Source organism: Galeopterus variegatus, unplaced genomic scaffold (genome assembly GCF_000696425.1).
Source record: "Galeopterus variegatus unplaced genomic scaffold, G_variegatus-3.0.2 Scaffold1883, whole genome shotgun sequence".
Classification (NCBI taxonomy): domain Eukaryota; kingdom Metazoa; phylum Chordata; class Mammalia; order Dermoptera; family Cynocephalidae; genus Galeopterus; species Galeopterus variegatus.
This window is the reverse complement of record NW_007727994.1, coordinates 156,361-164,883: the sequence shown is the minus strand read 5'-3', so window position 1 is coordinate 164,883 and position 8,523 is coordinate 156,361. Positions and strand designations below refer to the sequence as shown.

The following is an 8,523-nucleotide window of genomic DNA, read 5'->3' as shown; positions in this document are numbered from 1 at the left end:
CTGCTCCACGGCCACTCTTGCACTGACTGTATCTGCAGCTGCCTTAGCCACAAGCTGAGGGCTAGGCAAGGAAACCCCACTGTGGGCCCTCCTGGGCACCTCTGCTGCCTGGGCCTGCCCGGAGGTCAGTCCCACACATGCCGGCCCCTTCTCAACCCTTCTGACTCTGTGAGCATGGTCAGATGTGGCCACTTCCATACAGGCAGTCCTTACTATGCTTCCGCCCCTAACTGAAGTACGGTCTCTCTCCCTGTTTTTCTGTTTCCCTTGGTGTCTATGCCTAAATAAATAAAAAATATAAGCATGTTAAAAATTCTAAAGAACACACTGATTGTTCTCCATTGTATGACTTTCCAAATTTTACTCATTGCTGAAACAGTCTTTCGAGGCTGAGAGTGGCACGAACCTAGAGCCAGGCCTCCAGGGTTCAAATCCCGACCCCGCAACCTGCTACCTGGAAGGTTGCTTTGGGCAGGTTACTTAAAAGCTCTGTGCCTTCTGTTTCCTCTTCTGTCATTTGGAAATAGAATAGGACCTGCCTTGTGGGGTTATTGTGGGGATTAAATAAATTAATGTATGGGAAGTATTTAGCTCAATACTTGGCCTGTGGTGAAGGCCCAGTAGATTTAAGTCACTAACTTTTAGATGACCACATAGCCATAATTTCGGTGGATGTGCAAACTTTGTGTTGTCCTTTTTTGGTTTAATAATTCACTTTGCCAAGTCTGATCTATTCTTTGAAGTTGATTTAACCTGAGCTCGAGCTGGGGAGTGGTGCTCTGGCCACTTGGTGAGTTATGGGTCTCCTTGGGACTGTGTTTTGCCTTTCTGGGTTCTGTTGAAGGGACTTGTGAGCTCCACTGCTGGGGGAGTGTGTTAGTTTCCGAGGCCTGCTGGAACAAAATAACAGAAACTGGGTAGCTTAAAACAACAGAAATTTATTCTTTCACAGTTCTGGAAGCTAGACATCTGAAATCAAGGTGTGGACAGGGCCGTGCTCACCCCAAAGGCTTTAGGGAAGGATCCCTCTTTGCCTTTCCCTAGCTCCTGGTGCTTGCTGGCAATCCTTGACATTTCTTGGCTTACAGGTGCACGTCTCCAATCTCTGCCTCTGTCATCAACTGGTCAACTGGTGTTCTCCCTGTGTGTGTCTCTGTCTTCGCATTGTTTTGACATTTGGTCAGTATGGGGATCTGAACCCTTGATCTTGGTGTTACCAGCACCACTCATGGCCTTATATACACATCAGTCATTGGAATTAGGACCTACCCTAATCCAGTATGATCTCATTTCAATTTAATTTACTACGTCTGCAAAGACTCTGTTTTCTATAAGGTTACATTCTCGGGTTCCGTGTGGACATGAATTTGGGGGGGACACTATTCAATCCAGTATAGCAAGTGAGAAGAGCTGCCCAGTCTTGCATTACTAGCTCTGGAGATGGGGAGACTCTTCTAAGGAGGCCCTCGGATTTAGAAAGGTCAGAATCTCAGACTTATCCAAAGCCAGCATGATTCCCACCCCCATCAGAAGGAGAATCAGTCTTCCCAAAGCCCAACCCTGATTCAGATGGATTCACCACCTAACTACAAAAACAACCCAACAGAATCCCCCACCTTCTTGCCAGGACTGCACTTACTGCCCGCAAGAATTTGACTTTTAAGCAGTTTCTAGATTCACATTCCGGTGTCAGCCCCTTGCAGCAGGTAGCCTGATTAGACCAGTATCAAGTACACCCATTCTTTTTGTTCAGGGCTAGATAGATTCGTACAGAAACTGCGAAACATGCTCTGGTCTTTTATTTTTATTTTATTATTATTATTATTATTATTATTTTATTTTTTGGTTGGCTTAAGAATTTTCAAAGTTTTGAAAAAACAGATCTTTCCCAGCCTGTGAGCTTGTTGGTTTCTTGGGGTGGGCATTGTTTGTATTATTATTTTCTTCTTTTGTGACTGGCCAGTAAGGGGATCTGAACCCTTGACCTTGGCGTTATAACGCCATGCTTTGACCAGCTGAGCTAATAGGCCAGCTCTGTCTTTGTGTCCTTAGGAACTGTCACCAACGAGCCTGGCTCCTAAATGGTATGTTGTAGAAGAAAGAGAATTTTCTAATGAGTGTGGGAAGCCAGAGGCACCATCAGCCTGGCCAGAGAAAGTTCCCTCTCCATTTTCAAGCGTGTTACTGGATAGCCCGAGCCAAGAGAATAGTGGCCTGATTTTAAAAGAGCAGTGAGAAGGCCCAGAAGAAACTGACTCTGCAGCGTGTGTCCACGGCTGTAACGCGAGCTGGCGGAGCAGTCAAGGCTGGACAGGAGATTTTAATTACCCCGGACTTATCCCGAGGCCCCTTTCAAAGGGAGGTAACAAGGGCAGCCACTTAAAGGCAAGACCCAAATGCAACATCTTAAATGCAGCTGTGATGTTTCTGCAGCATAATAAAAGCCTGTGTTTCGATTCCCCAAAGAGAGGGTGGGAAGAGGAGCATTTGGCTATTGGAAAGATGTCTTTTTATTAAGAATCCGAAATGGTGATGTCATGGACACCCTGCCAAGGCCAGATTCCCGCAACACCAAGACACCACTGAGACCCAAAAAGGGGAGGTGGTGGTGGAATTCCTCATTACTCGCCCCCTCCACCCTCAGTTTCTTTTTCTCCTCGTGTCTCAGAGGGACGGAGAAAGGGGTGTCGGGGTGTCGACTTGGATGACTGGGAATCTGCCAGAGGTGAAGCGAGCTCTTTTCAGGAGGTTTTCTGGGGGAGAAGAGGTGAGGCACCTGCGCATTGGGCACCCTAGTCTTTTGAGTGAATTGACTTTAAAGACGGGAATGCTGGAGGGAAATAATGGATGCGAAGTGCTTTTTTTCCCTTGGCGAAAGCCAGGAGCTTCTGACTCTTCTTAATCGTAGCTTCGGTCAATAGCGATTCACCTTAGATTTGAAATTCTCTCACCTGCCCTGGATTTTGCACATTTGACTATTTGGAATTGAGGAGTGGGGCAAGAGGACCCAGGGTTTGTCTGAATTCCTGGGGGGCCGCCCCAGGCTGGCCCCCTGTTTGGGGGCCCTGGTCTCTGGCAGAAAGACACCGTGACTTGGAACTGTTCCTTAGACCGGTCTGAGCACTGGTTGCTTTGATTTGCCAGCACGCATGTTTACTACGACGTAGGGGGAGCTGGAGGAGACTCCACGGCTGCTGGCAGCTTTAGCTTTGTAGGGAGTTTTCTCTTTCTCCTCATTTCTTACCCCTCATCCCCTCTCCCCGGAAAGCCCCCTCCACCCTCCTTACCACAGCGCCGTCACATTTGATGAGAATTTGAATGATGGCAGTTTGAAGTTGAGTGATCAGAACAGTTATTAAAGCCTTCGTTATGCAGAAAAAGAGTCCTTTCCCCCTTCTCCCTTGCAACATTGGCTAAAAAGTGCCTGATGTTAAACCTGTAAGGTCCAGGGGACTCTATACACTGAGCCCTGTGGTACCTCCTGGTCCAACTGGTCAATAGGAATACGGATACTTATTTGTTGAATTTGGGAGGTTTCATTTGCATGGGGCTACATCGCATGTGATTTCATGGTGTGGCTGAGCTGGTGGGTCTCCAGAGATGTGCCCATTGACCTAATAATCCATGAATCGGGTCTTGGGAGCTCGAGGCTGCAGGCCTGTCTGTGATGGTCATTTTAGGAGCCCTGCACACCCTCGAGGCCCTGCACAGCCGGGTTTGTGCACTCAGACATGCCTACACATGTGCTTGCATGCATGTTCACTCCCACATTCGCTCACACACACAGCACTTGGCCCCCACATTGTACAGTCCTCCTGGAACAAGCCTCTAGAGCCTTCTCCTGCTTCTGTGTCCCTTGAGTATTGGTGATCAGAGGGCACCATTGGCCCTGAATCTTAGATGCTCCTTGGAAGGCCTGTATTGTTGGAGTGTAGATCGTGCTCCACCTCTTGTGGGATGAAACCTGACCCGTGGTCACTGCCCTGCCTTGTTGGTTCCGAGGCTGCGCAGGCCTCTGTGACTCCTTCCCCGGTGCTCCCAGCTCTGGGATTCTATGGCCAACACCACCCGTACAGCGGATGTCTGCTCCTGTGGCACCATGTGAAGATGATGATGAGCTCTTTCTTTCCTGCTGACTATGAGCTAGTCATTTGTTCATTCGTTCATTCATTCATTCTGCTAAGCACCTGCCAGGTACTTGATCATAGGGATTGATCCAGAAGGGTCTCTTCCCTTGAGAAGCTCAACAGACTCCTTTGACAGTGAGCTGGTGCTTGTCAGGGAGGGATGCAGCTCCCCAAAGAGCTACCCCTCACCCCTGTACCAGACACTCAATGTACTTAGCAGACCCTGTGGGATGCTGGGGGCGAGGTAGGGGGGCAGTGTGGCCTCAGGCTGCTGCATTCAAGGCCGAGGGTTCTGGTGGCCCTGAACACAGCAGGGGAGGAGCAGTGAGCTGGACTGTGGAGAGGTCCAGGCCCTGGATGGAGGCAGCAGCGAGGGCCCTGGGGTGAGCCTCCCAGAGGCAGAGGGCCAGACTGAGGACTTGCTCGATGGTGGTGACTGGCATGGCCTCAGATGGCAGAAGGCAGGCAATGAGGACTCAGCTAAAGGAAGCTACAGCTTTGGCCAAGAGGGAGTGTTCTCATGCCTCAGCCTTCCCCCAGTCAGTGGTCTGGAGTAGTTCCACTCACTGGGGAAGACCTCAGGTCTGGAGGGGAAAACAGTAGAAGCCATGTGGGGCCTCGTGAGCCCCCAGCTGGATGGGCAGCGTAGTGAGGCCAGAGTTCTGGGACCCCAGAGTTGCTTCTGGAAGATGAGCCCTGGAACAGGAGGCTAGGCAGCTGGCACACCCTGCAGCTGGGCTCCCTGGGTGATACTCTACATCCTTGGAAGGTGTTTCTTCCCCTGACAGGTGCTCCAAGGTGTGTTTGAGCTTAAAAAGTCCAGATGAAAAGGAAAAATGAAAGCTAATTCGACGGCATGTGGGTGTCTGCCTCCTTGAGCCCCATGCTTAGAGTTCTTGACCTCAAGTCTTTGAGCCCTCGGGAATCATGTATGGAATTGCACCCATGCATTTGCTGGGAATCTGGCTTCTCAAGGGGGTTTGTGGCCCCTTCCCCAGAAAAAGTTGAGATCCACTGGTTTGGAGGGAAACAGGAGAGAATCTCGCAACTTAAAGAAAAGAAAACTTAATTATCTTTCATTATAAAAGCAAAATGTTCCCTGTTTAAAAATTCCTGTAAGGGCCAGCCCAGTGGCGCACTCGGTAGAGTGCGCTGCTTGGGAGCGTGGAGGCGCTCCCGCCAAGGGTTCGGATCCCATGTAGAGACCGGTCCGCTCACTGGTTGAGCGCGGTGCGGGAGCGACACCGAGGGTTGCGATCCCGTTGCCGGTCACGGTGCGGGTGCGACACTGAGGGTTGCGATCCCGTTACCGGTCACGAAAAAAGACAAAAGGGAAAAAAAAAATCCTGTAAAACCATAAAGATATTTAGGACTTACATGGAGGAAGCCCGGTGCTGTCATGTTCCAAAGGGATCACCTCCAGCAGGCTTGGTGCATTTTCTTAAACAAGAATGTCCAGACGATCTGGGCTGCTCTGCCATGTATCAGTTAGGAGGCCTTTGGTCCCAAACTCACTAATCAGTAAAGAAAGGTATCATCTCACATCACAGGGAGTCCAGAGGACAAGCATGGCCCTTGGGCATGGTTGGTTGCTGCTGTCACCAAGGACTTGGGTTCCATCCTCCTCTGTGGTCCACCAACCTCTGTGCTGGAGTCATCCTTGGGCTGGTAGCAAGGTGGCAAGATCCCCCAAGTTGTTTCTAGCTGAGACCAGATCCATAGTCAGGAAAGACCGAGGGTGCTTCTAAACAATGAGGGAATCTTCCCCGGACAGGTCCCCTAAGCAAGCCTCTGGTATCCCATCGGCCAGCACTGGGTCAGGAACCCACCCAGAGCAGTGACTGCTCAGAGGGAGGCGATGACCATGGTTAGCTTTGTCTGAGCTGGGGACAGGCTCCCTTCCCTGAGGGGTGGATACCTGGCCAAAATGGGGTTCTGTGCATGAGGAAGGAGAGATGGGCCCCCACAGTGTCCCTCTTGGGCCTTTTTACTGAATATGACCCAGGGCTCTCTTCGTCCATCTGTTCCTGTATACGCGAGAGGGGCTTTTTGATGGCAGGCTTGAATTCTGGAGACCAGGCAAGGAGCAGCACATTACTGGGGGCTCCTCAGGACCTGAACACAGAGGTCGTTCCTTGGGGACACTCACTTCTATAATTTCCATCACGACCCTCTTTGCCTGCGGGTGTAGACCCCTAGCAGGTAGGAGTGCTGTGTGTGTATTTGGGGCTGGGTGGGGTGTCGTGTCGACAGTTCCCGAGGCCAGTGTTCAGTTCAACATCCTCTTTTGCCTCCTGTTGCCCTTCCAGCCTCCCAAGAGCCTGGCCTTGTCGCGCCCATCCTGTCTGCTGGGTTTGGAGGCCCGACTTACGCTCCGCTGCTTCCTGGCTGTGACAACTGCTGCTACTGCCTCCCTTCTCTCCAGCCTCCTTCCCAAACCTCCTTCATTTTCTTTCTCACCCTGGGCACCATGCCCCTGTTTCCCTCTCCTCTGAAAGCCTCTCCAGATGGAGAGGCGGCAAGTGCGTGGGGCCATGGGGCCAGCGCGCCACCTTGGGCAGGGAGTCACGGTGTGTTGACATCTCTCACTCCTTTAGCGACTGCCTGGGGTTCTGTTGTGAAAGGTCCTCGTCTTGGCTTGGAGGCCTTTGTACAAGTCGTGGGGGGTGGGGGTGGGTAAGGTGTCCTGGTTTTATTTTCTTTCAGTCTTAGCCTCATGGCCTCCTGTGCTGCTGAACAAAGGCAAATTCTTTGGTGTTGGCAATAAGACTTGGGATGCCAGTGATGGCAGGAGCCTCCTCAGGACCAGTTCCGGGTTCTAGGCCAGGTGGAGCCTGGGAACTGGCACCATACCGGGGAGCATCGGGCTCCCCCCAGCTGCGCCAAGGTCTGATTCCAGAGTGATGACCCTAGCTCTGGTGGGAGGTGTGGCTGCCTGGTCTTTCCCCATCCAAGTTGCCCTTTGTGTCACAGACATGCCCTCAGCTCTCTGCCAACCTAGATCAGGTTTGCAGCAAGTAGGAGGATAGTGTTCGGGACTTACAGGCTGCCTCGTGCCCAGGGCTGGCTACTCCATCCCTTCCCAGTGGTAAAACAGCAGAGGTGACCCCCTCCCCACAGGGCTGCAGCTGATCCCCAGATGGATCCCCTTAGCAAGCCCTGGGCTTAGACTGCTATTCCCCCCACCAGGCTCCCCCCAGCACTGATCACTGGACGCCAATCATGCCTTGGGACAGCCCTTGCAAAAAATATCTGGCTGCTAACAGTCCCAGCTCTTTGCCTCTGCATGTGACCTGGTGAACTCTGTGGCAGCCTTGGAGAAGCACTGGCCCCTGATCCTGCCCAGCATGGCCTCGGTGGTGACAGGGTCTCTGGCCCCTTCTCTAAATGCCCTTCTACCCTATAAAGGCTGACTTTATTGAGCTCTGGGCTCCCCCACAACACCTAATAGTCATCACTTACAGAACACCTACTATGTGTGGGCACAGTTCTTAGTGATCTACACGTGCTAACTCATTTATTCCTCATGACACTCTGAGGTGGGCACTGTCATCACCCCCCCCCTTCACAGATGAGGAAATGGAGGCACAGAGAAGGTAGGTAACTTGCCCAGCATCACACATCTCATTAGTGGCAGAGCTGGGATTTGAACCCAGGTGGCCTGCACTCTTGTCCCGTGTTATGAGCCTCTCATTAATGTCATTCTTACCCCCCAGCTTCACAGGCTCCATATCTCAGCCATCCTTGACACAGCCAGGCACTGCCACGGTTGAGAGCTTCTGCCAGGCTGCCTGACTTCCAGATCCCCTAGACCACCCACCCCAGGCCTGGGGTAGCTGCCTCATACCTAGCCTTTCCCCCATCCGCCTACATGTGTGTCCAGAGAGAACTTGCCAGAACTCAGATTTCATCACCATGACTCCCTCTTTGGAAGCCTCTGTTGGTTGTGGGCAACATACGACATTCAGTAGCTCCCTACTGCCACGAAACAAAGTCTAGATTCCTTGTGCTGTCCCTTAAAGTCCACCCCAGCCTGCTGTTTTCTTTCTCACTGGTTGCCCAGCCTGGTCCCCTCTCTTGCTGGGCTGTTGGCCCTCACACACTCCAATTTCCAGTTGATTATACTTAGGTCTGTAGGTTATTTTTGATTCTTATGAGGTTCCTCTCCCCCTCCAGAGATTGTCCTGGGGAAGCAGAAACAGGGTCTTTATGGTCGAGTGTAGTTAAACTTCCTGCAGTCCTCAGGCCCACCCAAGGGCTGGGTCCAGGGCCATGGGCAGAGCAGGCACCTTGGCCTCTGTAGAGATTTCTGAGCTCTGCTGGCTGCAGCTGCTCGGAGGCCCTAATTACTGCCCAGGGGGAGCTCCTCAGCTCCCCTCGGCCATGGGAAGCAATG

General features: G+C 51.9%; 1 protein-coding gene across 1 annotated transcript in view; it reads left to right on the top strand.

The window, feature by feature from the left end:
- The first annotated feature begins 774 nt into the window (after positions 1 to 774).
- EFHD1 (EF-hand domain family, member D1) overlaps positions 775 to 8,523 on the top strand; it is a 33,811-nt gene continuing 26,062 nt past the window's right edge. The window contains exon 1 of the mRNA XM_008579428.1: positions 775 to 790. The gene's annotated coding sequence lies outside the window, so the exon portion shown is untranslated. The remainder of the gene's footprint in view (positions 791 to 8,523) is intronic.